This window comes from Manacus candei, unplaced genomic scaffold (assembly GCF_025592945.1).
Source record: "Manacus candei isolate 608988 ecotype Guabito, Panama unplaced genomic scaffold, ASM2559294v1 h1tg000077l, whole genome shotgun sequence".
Taxonomy (NCBI): Eukaryota; Metazoa; Chordata; class Aves; order Passeriformes; family Pipridae; genus Manacus; species Manacus candei.
In genome coordinates this window covers 6,309,658-6,322,425 of record NW_026138125.1, presented here as the reverse complement: position 1 = coordinate 6,322,425, position 12,768 = coordinate 6,309,658, and the positions used below count along the sequence as shown (strand labels likewise).

The window sequence follows — 12,768 nt, the reverse complement described above, 5'->3', positions numbered from 1 at the left end:
AACAGGTTCAGTGGCACTTCTGGAAGGGATTGGTTCGGAGTTGGTTGGTTGCATTTAATCCCACTGGGGTGATCCTGCTGTTCCTGATGGAATTGTGTCACCTTGGGAAGGCTGATGGCACCAAATGTCTTGCAAACCTTGGGGTTCTTATTGTTGTTAAAATCCTCCTGATTGACTTCAGGAGCTTCACAAAAATCCCCACCCCACTGAATTAACACACAACGCAGAATTTTACATTTTCCGTGCCTTGTAATGCAATTTAATTATTTCCCACTGCAGAAAGCTATTATTTATTTACTTATTTAAAAAAGAAAAATCTCCAAAAGGGCAGGCACTTATTTTTAATAAGATTCTGTTTGAGTCCTCCCCAAACAATGGTGGGGGGGGATGCCATGTGTCATTCCAGGAGCTGGGAGCAGGGAGCTCCTTTCCTCAGGGCTCTGGGGCTGGGCATGAAATGCTCTGACTGGGATTTTATGAGCCAAATGTAAATGTGCTTAATGAGACACGAGGGGACCGCTCTGTGGCTGGGGAGAAATGGCTTTTAGCAGCAGATGCAGACAAAAGTATTGGATTTCAGTCTACAAAAAGCCAAAGACAAAAAGAATTAGAGCCTGTAGTCCCAACTGGAGGAAGGAGGTGTCAGAATTTAGAAGGCTGAACAGCTGTAGCCTGTTTATGTGTTTTATTCCATTGTTAGAGAACTGGAAATTAAACAAAAGGCCAAGGCCAAGAGCATATTAAATCCCTTTTTCAAAAAGATCTGCAGTTGACCAAGGCTACAAAAAGAAATGCGAGATTTGTCAATAGTTTTAGGCTTACATGGAAAGAACCTAAAATACACTGAAAGGTTCTTCTGAGTGGGTGTTGCAGGGAAAACTCAAAATCATAGAATGAGAACAAATAATTCAGATATCTCATGGTGTCAGAGACCTGGTGAGTGCCTGAAACCTGCCCTTCCAAAGCCCATAACCTCCATCTGAGAATATTCCTGCTGTGCCAAGTGTTTCAATCCCAATCTGGCTTGCCTGGGTAAGCCCTTTTCCTCAAAGTGTTGCAAAGTGACATGCTTCTGACCTTTAACAATGCTGGCATTTGATGCTGGTGAAAAAGGAAGCAAAAAAAGTAATTATGAAATATTTTTATTGGCCTCAGCAGCGGCTCTGCAGTGCAGATGGTTTAAATTACCTACCTCAGGGTTCCAGTGTAAAGCTCAGATCCATCTCCACAGTTTTAATATTTAAAGGGAGGTACTAACTTGCTGGCCTGGATCTTGAAAGCAGCTTAATTGAGCCTTTAAAAGCTGGTAGTTGTGTCTTGTTTTGCAGGAGTCAACAAACACTTTTCCCCTGTTCATTGGCAGGGCATTACTCACACTCAGACGAGGAGGGATTTTTTCTTTTTCCCCAGACTATGCCATCTTTCAGCAGAACATGAATCCTAATGGATGCAGTTGGACTCCACTGCCTTGTCTGTGTGGTGGCTCAGGTCAAAACAGACTGGTTTGGGTGGGAAAAGACCTTAAAGCCCATCCAGTCCTGCCTCCTGCCATGGGCAGGGACACCTTCCACCAGCCCAGGTTGCTCCAAGCCCCGTCCAGCCTGGCCTTGGACACTTCCAGGGATCCAGGGGCAGCCACAGCTTCTCTGGGCAACCTGGGCCAGTGTTTTGTTACTCCCATTGTAAAAAACTTCCTCCTTGTATCCTGCTCTTTCCTCTCCATCCCGCTTTCACTTACCTGTTAACCAGGTGCTACTTCCAGCCAGCTCTGGAGTTTGCTTCTTTTTTCCCTTTTTATTGTTCTCTTCCTTCTTCTCCTCCTTCTCCTTCTCCTTCTCCTTCTTTCTCCTTCTCCTTCTCCTTCTCCTTCTCCTTCTCCTTCTCCTTCTCCTTCTCCTTCTCCTTCTCCTTCTCCTTCTCCTTCTCCTTCTCCTTCTCCTTCTCCTTCTCCTTCTCCTTCTCCTTCTCCTTCTCCTTCTCCTCCTCCTTTTCTCCTTCTTCTTCATATTTTTCTTCCTCTTCTTCTTCTTCTGCTTCTGTTTCTTTTTTCTTTTTTTCTTCCTTTTTTCCCCTCTTATTTATTTATTAATTTATTTATGTATTTATTTCTTTATTTATTTCTAATAGGGTTTTCTTTGGGCTTAGAGAATGGATTAACTGGAACAAAAGAGCCCCATGCCTTTCTCTGGTGTCTGTGCCCTGCTAGACCACTTGCCAAAACTGTTTAAACATAATTCTTCTTGGAGTCCTGTGCATAGTCCCTGCTGTAAGACAAAGTTGCTGAGTGCCAGAAAAATGTGGCAAGGAAAGGCACTTTGCTTCATCTTTCATGGAATCATGGAATCCCAGAACAGTTTGGTTTGGAAGGCACCTTAAAGCTCATCCAGTGCCACCCCCTGCCATGGGCAGGGACACCTTCCACTAGCCCAGGTTGCTCCAAGCCCTGCCCAACCTGGGATCACTAAACCAGCTGGGAAGTCAGACTGGAACCACACTACACCCAAACATACAGAGCTCTCAGAGTGTAACAACCCCCCAGTTCCCTCTTCGGTTCTGTACAGAAAAACCTCCAGCTCTGAAAAGCCTCTGACTGTTGCTTTTTGTAACAAGTCAAACAGATGGATTGGAAATAGTATTTACTGTTTATTTCCTCAGCATATCAATATGTGAGGAGCCAGTTTAAATTACGGTCTGACTGCAAACAAACCAACCCACGCCAAAGCAGTGGAGTAAACACTGGTGTGTTTTGTTTCTCGTCGATATTATGGGAATTTAGAGGGCTGGTGTTTCTGTTTTCACTGGCTACCTCTGACTGGCCCGATTTTAAGCCTTGTAATAGAAGGCAAAGATTATGGGTTTAAGAGATTTTTGTGGGGAATTGCCACAGTCGTTATTCCACAGCACTTCAGAAGGTTGGCACTTCAGAGCTCACAGGCTTTAGCTGCAGGAACGAGATTTCTACCTATTTCAGAGCTGTTAAATTTCCTTTTACATGAGAAGGACAAGTGTGAAGCCGTTGCCAGGTACTCTGATGGTGGGTTTGTGGTGCAGCAATCTGTTCCTTCCTCTCTTCCCTGGCTCCTGCTCCTGCTTTATTTTCTGGGCTGACTTCTTGACCTTTCTGAGAGCCAGCTGAGAGCCCTAAAACAGCAGAAAATCAACACTACCAAAAAGGAGGATGGTTTGGGCCAATTTAGTCCCCAAAGCTGGCTCATCTTGAAGCCCTGAAGTACCAGGAATGGGATGGAGACACGTGGCTGAGGACAGAGGGGATGAAATGGCACCTTTTGAGCCATGAAATGGCTCAGCTGAGCTGTGTCCCTGAACTCTGCACACCAAACCACGTCAAGTTTGTTACCACTCAGCCTGTGTGTTATTAATTTAACATCCAGCCCAGCAAATTAGCTAAAATGTCAGCTCTTGACCGGTCTGTCCCACTGGCCACATGCTTCCAGCTGCAATTTTCCCAGCCAGCATCTCGTGGAAATTGAGACCAGATGAACCAAGGGAATGCAAAAAGAGTGAATTGAATATCCTCCCCAAATTATTCACTTATTTCAACAAACAAGAAGCACACTGATGTAATATATGACTGGTCTCAATGCTAAAAGCAAATCAAGAGCTGGAATGTACTTACGTGGCGAGACAGTAAATATCTTTGAGTCCTTATAATCCATTAAATTGCAAGAGTATGTCTGCCTGTCTAAATGGAAGGAGACATCTCTTCTCTCCACCACTGTCATTTACTCCTCCGCTTCCTGCTTCTTTAGCCTTTTCTTTTTTATTCCTTTTTTTTTTCTTTCTTTTTCTTTTTTTTTTTTTAAAATAGGGCTCCTTTTGTATGTGTGAAACTACTGCTACTCCCACTGAAGTTTTCTCCTGAAAGGCAGAGTTAAAGTGCAGTGGAAATTGGTGGAGCAAAGATGCAGCTTTTCCCCTGGTAGCAGAGGATGGAGTGACACCAAAAATGGGCTCCAGCGGTGTGAGCTGAGCCACCCTCACCCTGTGCCGTGTCTTGGAGCTGTTGGCTTTGTTTTTGGCCACCAGCTGGGATGTTTGCTGTCACCTCCTTGCCTGGTGATGCAGATGAACACCCCAGAACTGACTGGTTTGTGAATGAACACCCCAGAACTGACTGGTTTGTGAAGTGTCCCCATGTTACTCCATTGAAAATTCCTCTGTGTCCCAGCCTGCCCAAAGCTTCGTGGCTGGGCAGACCCAGTGCTTCTCCAGGTGATAAATATACATTTTAGGTGATAAATGTCAGTTCAGCACAGAGAAATGATCTTTGGCACAGTGCTTTAGTCCTGGCAGGGGGCTTTGCAAGCCTTCCCTAAGCCACAGAGTAATCCTGGCTCAGGGTTCCTGTGGGTCTCAGCAGAGGGACCCGAGGTCAGGGTGCACAAAGGGGGTGGAGGTGTCACAGTGTGTATGTTTTCCAGTTTATCTATCTGTGTCAAACTGATTTGGCAACCATTCATGTTGCCCTGGAAGTATATTTTGTGTACAAGTGGAGATATTGAAAATACAGTGCTGTTTAATCTTGTTCTCCACTCTCCACATCCTCGTGTTGGTTCCCATGTACTGGCCCCTCATGACTTCAGCTCATCATCAGGTGCATCAAAATGCAAGAAAAAAGTGTCTCCCCCCTTTCTCCCCCCAATTTCTCAAAACTGTAAGATATGAAATTATTTCTCTGGAATCTACGATGTGTGACGCTTTCTATTGTGTCACATATAACAGAATTGCTTGGGAATCAGGTCTTTGTCCTGTGGGAATGATGTTTCTAGAAAGTTTATCAGCTGGCTGATGAAAATCTCTGCAAGGCTCCTCAGCCCCTTCCTGCAGCTCAGAACTTTTGAGATGGTCCCAGCACTGCCAGTTCTCTCATGATCCTGGTTCTAAAATACCTATTTTTGAAGGCCAGAAGTGCCCTAACCTTCACCTGAGCTGACAGACTTAAAAGAAAATCTGACCTTTTGCACATTCCCAAACAAATGGATGCAGTTGTGGAAGTTTGTCATGGCAGAGGTGACAGGGAAGAAACCCTCCACAATTCCCCCACATTTCCAAATCCCAAAAGTCATCCTTTATAAACCAGGTTCACTCACTGCCTGTGGTTGTTTATTGGCTGAGCAGTAATGGGGTGCTGGCACCTGTCTGGGGTTGGGTTTAGCAGGAGCATCTCTGTGCTCCTGGAATATGGAATTCTTTGCCTCTAGGAGAACACAGTCTGGTTGCTTCTTTTTCTGGGCCTCAGTTTTTGGAGCCACTAAAACCTCATCCAACCACCTCTTCTGCTTGATTGAAATATTAATGAAGCATTAATCCAAATAGCAAATTATTTAGTGAGACATCAGCCAAAATCTCAAGTCTAAAGACTTTTTACACCCTTAGTGTTATAATTTTACATAAATAATATGAATTGGCTTGAATTCTTTATGCAAAGTTATGAATGGGTTTAATTTCTACTGCTTATTACAGACCAGAAATCATCTCTCAATTAGTGACTTGGCTGGTTAGGCTTGTTAGGAGTTTACTGACCCCTAAAACCACCTTTTTGAAAGAAAAATACACATTTTGTGCATAAATATTTGCCATAATATTGTTCATATTATTGAGATTGTGCAAAATTTTAACTTTAGAAAATGCTACCCGGTGTTTACCTCTAAGTCATTTAAAGAATTTAAAAACATGCAGATTCGAACTTAAATATCCTTTATCTAAACAGCTTTTCAGGTAGTTTAGTGATGGAACTGCTTTAATTTCCCTCTAACTGAGCTCCTCACACCTATGAGACCCTCAAGGCTGTGGAGCTGCTATTTTCAGAGGTGCTGAGTGTGTACAGCTGCTGTTGCCTTCCCTCCCTGCTCGGGATGTTCAACACTCCTCAAAATGAGCACACACAGCAGCTGCTGCTGCTGGAGCACCAGAGTCCTGGGAAAATGGCTGGGAATTTTCTAGCAAGGTTCTGAAAGTGCTCAGAGGAGAGATTTAGATTAGATGTTGGGATGAAATTCTTCCCTAGGAGGGTGGGGAGGCCCTGGCACAGGTTGGGCAGAGAAGCTGTGGCTGCCCCTGGATCCCTGGAAGTGTCCAAGGCCAGGTTGGACGGGGCTTGGAGCAACCTGGGCTTGTGGAAGGTGCCCCTGCCCATGGCAGGGGGTGGCACTGGATGATCTTTAGGTCCCTTACAACCCAAACCACTCCATGATTCCCTGATAACTGATTTAGAGCTGTGGGTGTGTGACATGATCACCCTGAGCTCCCACACCTGCCACGAATATCTAACCCATAAACCACATGCCCTTCACCACAGAATCCCCTTGTTTTGGCCAACACGAGTTACAAACTTGACAGAAGCTGAAAAAACTCCCCTTCATTCAGCTTAAAGAATTTTACTTTGGTGTGTTTGGATCAGGGACAGAACTGAAACGTGAATATCATCGAGCTCTCCCATCCTCCAAAACATCATTGGCAAGTCAGTCCCACATCTGCAGGTTCAATTCTCCATCCCAGGTGTCCAAGCAGGTCTTGAGCAGCAGATTTTCATGTTGAACTCTCAGAGCTGAAGGGTTTTGTGTTTTCCACGATCGTTCCCTAACTTTTATTAAAACGGTTTTCCACTTGCTGAAAGAGCAATTTTAAAGTGTCACACTCCAGCCTGTCACCAGGGCTTTGCCTGAAAACATCTGGACAGTGGGAACAGCTTTGTGCCAGGGGAAAGTGGACCATTATTTCAAACCTTTCATTTTCACTGCTGCAAATTAACAATTACATGTAATTCAGAATATATACTCTGCACATTCTGGCTGAACAAACCCACTGAGGTATATAAAAAGAATCAGGCAGCTCTAGAGATGTGAATGTTCAGACTGGAAATATTTGGTTATTCCCACTGAAACACCACCCCAAACGTTCCTGGTGAGTCCCTGCTACGATGAGGTGGGAAGGATGTTGAAGTTCCCACTCTCAGGGTTATTAAAGAGCTTTTTCAGCCCAGGACACACGTGCAGCTGCAAAGCTGTGTCCATTCACAGCCTTTGAAAAGGGAAACTGGGCCCTCAAACCACCAGCAAACAGGAGGAACGTTTGCAGCAGCTCAGTCCTCGTGTTTGCCACCCATGGCTTGGTGAGACTCCATTAAATATCTGCCAAGGAGCAGATATTTAATGCCTTAAATGCTTTGCCTTTGATGTTGGATGTCTAAGATTTGCCTCCTTTTGTTTCAGTGGACAAGCAATAAAAGCTAATAACTTTCCTCCTTGGTTCACACCTCAAGAATTCAGTGTTCGAGCCTCCCTTATCAAATTAGAGTCGAGAATTTCTTGCCACTCGTACAAATAAAAAAAAAAAATAAAAAAAAAGAGCAGGGAGGAATTATTTATAGAGCTCCAGATCCTGCAGCCTCTGAACAACAGATTAAAGGCACTGGTGGTTATTTCGTGCTGCAACGAATGTTTTACTAATTATGAGCCGTCTATTTTCCTTCCAAATATCAGAATGGGAAGAAAACAAATGTTTAGCAAACTAAGCACTGAGTTTATATTTCAAACAAATCTGTGAGGAAATGTGTCTTGCATTCACAGCAGGCTCTGCTCTATTAATCCATCGTGGGAATCTGAAAGAAGCAGGCAGTGCAGGCAGGATAAGTGCAGGTTTTCTGAAAACTGCCATAAATGTTGTTGTTCTGCAACAGTAAATAAAAGCACAACTTTTATGTATCAATCTTCAGCTGCTCAAAAACCAGTTCAAAGTGGAAGGTGATGTTTGCTCGTGTTGGTGGGGAAGACACTCATGCAAACACACTTCTCCTGCTGCTGTTTGTTTAGCAGAAAAATATAGGACAATTCTGGGGTAGAAATTCACATTTTACAAGGGATGTGATAAAAACACTCAGCTGTGTGTGGCTGCCCCAGCCCTGGAATGCTCAAGGTCACACTGGAGGGGGCTTGGAGCAACCTGGGGTAGTGGAAGGTGGGTGGAACTGGAGGGCTTTAAGGCCCTTTCCAACCCAAACCAGTTTGGGATTCACACCTGAAGGTCTAACACAGTTTATTCCAATATTCATAAAGAGTCACATCAGAAACCCAACCTGTTGGGTGACTTCAGGCAGGTTACTTTGCTTTACATCTGTCAGGAAAAGTACTTTGCAAAACTTCTCCAAAATCTGCTGAGGAGAACCATTTTTATGCCTTTCTTTCTTTTATTTTTTTTTTTGCAGCTGTGAACACTTTTCATGTGAGAAATCTGTAGATCCATCACCGAACATCACAAAAAAGAATAAGAAAAAATTCCAAAGAACTGTACTTTTTTCTTCTTTTTTATTATTATTACTTGGTTAGAGAGGATTAGAATCTGATATTTTCGAAAATAAATAAAAATAAAAGGGATTATTTAAGCAGCTCGAGTTCAAAGGCTGCATCTCACAGCGAGTCTGTGTGTTTTGAAGTTTGTAAGAAAATATTCTGAAGCCATTAGGCTGCTGCTGCTGCTGCCTGGGAGCAGAGGGGGGACTTAATTAAAGTTTCGAGGCAGAAAAGAGGATGGGGAGAGTTTTATAACCATAGGCTGATATTTTTGAAAAGCATAATCATGTTTTTTTAGTGTGCAAAAGTGCAGGTTTGGAAGGTAAAATTACCAGGATTCGCCTGAAGTTCCTGGATTCTGAGATTTCACTGTTCTCAGGACAACATCCTGAATGTTTCATCCACAAGGCTGGAGATGCATTTAATGTGACTAAAAATGAGCTGTAAATCTTAATTTTTTTTCTGGATAAATCTACAAGTTCAATCAGCAAAGGACTTTCCTTTGTTCCTTTCATACTGTTATATTAGTTCCTGTATTTCCCATCACACAGGTGTTGCCTTTCAATGTTTCATACTCAGTCTTATAAACCTTTTGCATTCTTATATTGAAATTAGTAGTGGTGCTTAAACACCCTTCTTTTTCTATTTGCACTTTGTGTTACTGTGTGATTTTGGGGGGCTTTCTTGCATGTGCTGCTTGATAACCCCCCACTCTTTTGACGTGGCAAGAATGCCAGAAAATAGGGGATTTTGGGAGGCATCCTGATCCTCTTCTTTCTTAAGGGGAATTCAGGGAACTGTTGCCAAAGCCTCTGATCACTGAGGGGACAAGAGGAGGGAGGCAGAAGGTGTTCCAGAATCGTGGAATCACAGAATCATTTTGGTTGGAAAAGACCTTTAAGATCATCAGGTCCAACCATCCCCCAGCACGGCCCAGGCCACCACTGACCCCTGTCCACAAGTGCCACATCCACAGGGCTTTGAAATCCCTCCAGGGTTTAGGACTCCACCTCTGCCCTGGGCTGGACAACCCCTCCCATGAAGGAATTTTCCCTCATATCCAACCTGAACTTTACCTGGCACAGCCTGAGGCCGTTCCCTCTCCTCCTGTCCCTTGTTCCCTGGGAGCAGAGCCCGACCCCCCCCGGCTCCCCCCTCCTGTCAGGGGGTTGCAGAGCCAGAAGGTCCCCCCTGAGCCTCCTTTTCTCCAGGCTGAGCCCCCCCAGCTCCCTCAGCTGCTCCAGCCCCTTCCCCAACTCCATTCCCTTCCCTGGACATGCTCCAGCCCCTCCATGTCCTGGTCTGGGGTCCCAGAACTTCTCCAGGATCTGAGGGGAAGAAGGAGCAGTTTGTGTTCAAGATTTGCTCCTGGAAGTATCTGCATGGAACAGCTCAACCACTTGAGCTTGGAGAATTGAGCCTGACCTTGAGCTTCCAGGGGCTCCAGAGGGGTGGCCTTTGGATATGGAAGGGAAATTAGAAAGGTAATAACTCCAGGGTGCTCCAGGTACATGGCATGAACAGCACTGGGCTAAGCTATGCCAGTGAACATGGAAATAGGGAGGCTTGGGAAGCCTTTCCTTATTTACTGACACCTCACTCTTGGGAACACCTGTGATTTTTACAATGAACAAGGTGTCATTTTTTTCTTGGAGCCGTCACCTCCTGTCTCATTGTAAGAATTTCCACCTTCCTTTGAAACAAAGCTTTCACTCTTCTGAGTTACAGGAGGAAAAACTTGGAAACATGGGCCCAGCTGTCACAGCGCCAACCACTTGTCACTTGTGATTTCACCACCTAAATATGTGAGAGAAAGTAGCATTATTTAGACCTGTCTGGGGAGTGCTTTCATGTTCCATGGCCCTTCCTTGGGATCCGAGGTGTCCTTTTGTTTCCACACATTAAACAATGTGTTACTCACCAATTTTCCTCCCCTCCCAAGATGAGGAATTATCAGATCCATGTGTGTCTGAGTCCCCTCTGACTCCGTTCCTTCCACTTGGGTCAAACAAGACAAATTTTAGATCTTCAGCACAGGGCTAAATTTACCCAGTTCTGCACACTTGATTTGGCAAAACCATATGGACTTTTTGATACATTCCTCAGAGCTCCTCTGAAACCGTTTCCAAAGTCTGTATTCCTGGATCGTACCCACTGTTCAGTGGGAGGTGTAGAAGAACAACGCCTATTTTGGGAGGAAGATTTCCTGTGAACGTTCCCTGCAGCTACAGCCCCGAAGTGTGGAAGGGGCCAGACCTGTCCTCCCACCTCCTCCCACGCTCCCACACCTCCCCTGGGATCAGGGATCCCGCAGCAGGACACTGGATCAGCTCAGGGATGGACCGAGCGCTGATTTTCTCCCTGTCCTTCAGGCTGAGCTTTCCCGAGCTCTGATCCAGGGGAGGTGGTGGGGATGTGCAGCTGGAGATGCAAAGAGGGCTCTCGGGTCAGCTTTAGCTATTTCTGCAATTCCACTTCAGTTTTTGCTGTGGGTTTTCTCGTGGAAAATCCCCTTTTAACCTGTTAGGCAGGATTTCCACAGGAAAAAATGTATTTGCTAAACACAAGCTGTGAAGCAGCTGACGGATCAATCCCCAGTGATTTGCCTGCAAGTCATCCTGTGGGATATTGGAAGTTTAAATCCTGTTCCCTGAGCAGTTTGCTCTGAGGGGGAGAGCTGGAGATGTGTTTCTGAGCTCCCAGTGGGACTGGAGCCCAATCCTGCAGCAATATCCGATGGGCTTCATCCCTAAAGCGCTGCATGCACAGGGCCTGAGAAGTGGAGGTGCAATAATAAGAGGTTGGCAGAGAAAAAAACTCTGAGCTGCTGAAAAAAATACATTTGAGAATAATCTGAGCCTCCTTTATGTTTCAGAAACAACAACTGCATAAATTGCCTCGTAACTGCTTTTTATTCTTTAGAGAAATGTTAAAATTGTAAGTAGGTTTTTTTGTTTCTAGCTTCTGTCAGTGGGCTAAAAATCAGATTATTTGCACCTGAAAGGAGAGAGCTGAGCCCAGGGGTAGGAAACAGAGGGGTGCTGGAATATACTGAGGGTCTTATGTTGGAGATAAGGAATTGAAAAATGAGCTGATGGAAAAAAATTGCATACCTGTGTAGAGGCATCTTTTTTTCTCCTCTTTCCCCAACCCCTGTGATGCTGGTTTGCCCCGTGCAGAGCTGGCTCAGGGAGCTCAGCTGGCAGAAAAGAGTTTTTGTGGAGTCGGTTCTTGGCTGCCTCATTTTCTGCACTGATTCACCCCAAAGTGAGCCAAACTCTGAAGGCAGGAGTGGGCAGGACAGCAGAGCAGCCAGGACACCTCCTCCTAATTTCACATCACCTTTAGATGGATTTAACCCCCATCTAAAATATCCTTCTTAACATTTTACAGTGATTTAGAGCCGTTTTTAAGTTTTGGGTGGTAGCACGAATCTGGGAAATACAAGTGTCTTCATCAGCTACTGCTTCAAATAAGTGTGGAAAGTCTGGACTCCTGGGGGTTAAAATTTGGATTTACTTCTGTGTGTGCCTGTGTTTGTCAGGGTTTGTAAGAACAGCAATATACAGAAATTCGCTTTTAAAAACAAAACCAGAATTGTCTGCGTTTTTCTCAGCAGAAACCATTAACTTGGAATTGAATGCACCATTTTGTTTCACATCAAATGTTTTGCTTTGAGCTTTTAGACACTCTCCAAGTTTCAGGTCTCCTCTGCTCTGCTGTAAAATCCAATCTGAACTTGCAAATAGTTTGTTTACTCCAGAATCACGGTGTTTGGTTGCTTTTTTTTTTTGGAATATAAACGATTCCTTTTTGCTGCCAGCTCTCCCTCCTGTGCAGGCTCGTGGAGTTGGGCCACTTCCCCTCCCCAGCACTCCCAGTGAGTCAGGACTGCGGGTGGAACTGGAGCCCTGTCGCTGCCAAGAATAAAAAAAAAAACCCACTGCTTTGGAGAGCAGAAAAACTTCAGGGCATCATTTTTTTTATTTCCATCATGAAAACCCGAAAAGCTGCGCTTCAGCATTTGGGTATTTTTGTATTGCTGACGATCCCTCGTCTTTGAAATCCAAAACGTTCAGCGCGCACATCGATTGAAAAGCACCAAACCCCATCAAAATGCAGCTCGTGATGTCTCAGTGTGCCGAGAGCTTCACCTTCAGCCAAGAAGCCACCAAGGCCCTTGACCACGTTCTTCATCCCTTGGCGTTTTGAGGGCTTGTTCTTGGGTGGCTTCAACCCCAGGGAAAGCTCCCCTCGCAGTCCAGTATCCGGTTGGCTGAACCGACAAGTTTTCTGGAAACTCCCCTCGAATCTGAGCTAAAATTAATTTCTCTTTGATGCTGAAATCACAGCTGTGACAAATATTCAGCCCTCTCCGTGATTCATGTGTTCTCTCCGAATGGGAAGTGTCAGAGTAGCACAATTTAGTAACTTGTGTTTACTTCCCCCTGGTTCAGCA

The 12,768-nt window shown here is 44.8% G+C and overlaps 1 long non-coding RNA gene across 2 annotated transcripts in view; it reads left to right on the top strand.

The window, feature by feature from the left end:
- Positions 1-12,768, top strand: part of LOC127481215 (uncharacterized) — a 153,999-nt gene that overhangs the window by 76,042 nt on the left and 65,189 nt on the right. The window lies entirely within an intron of this gene.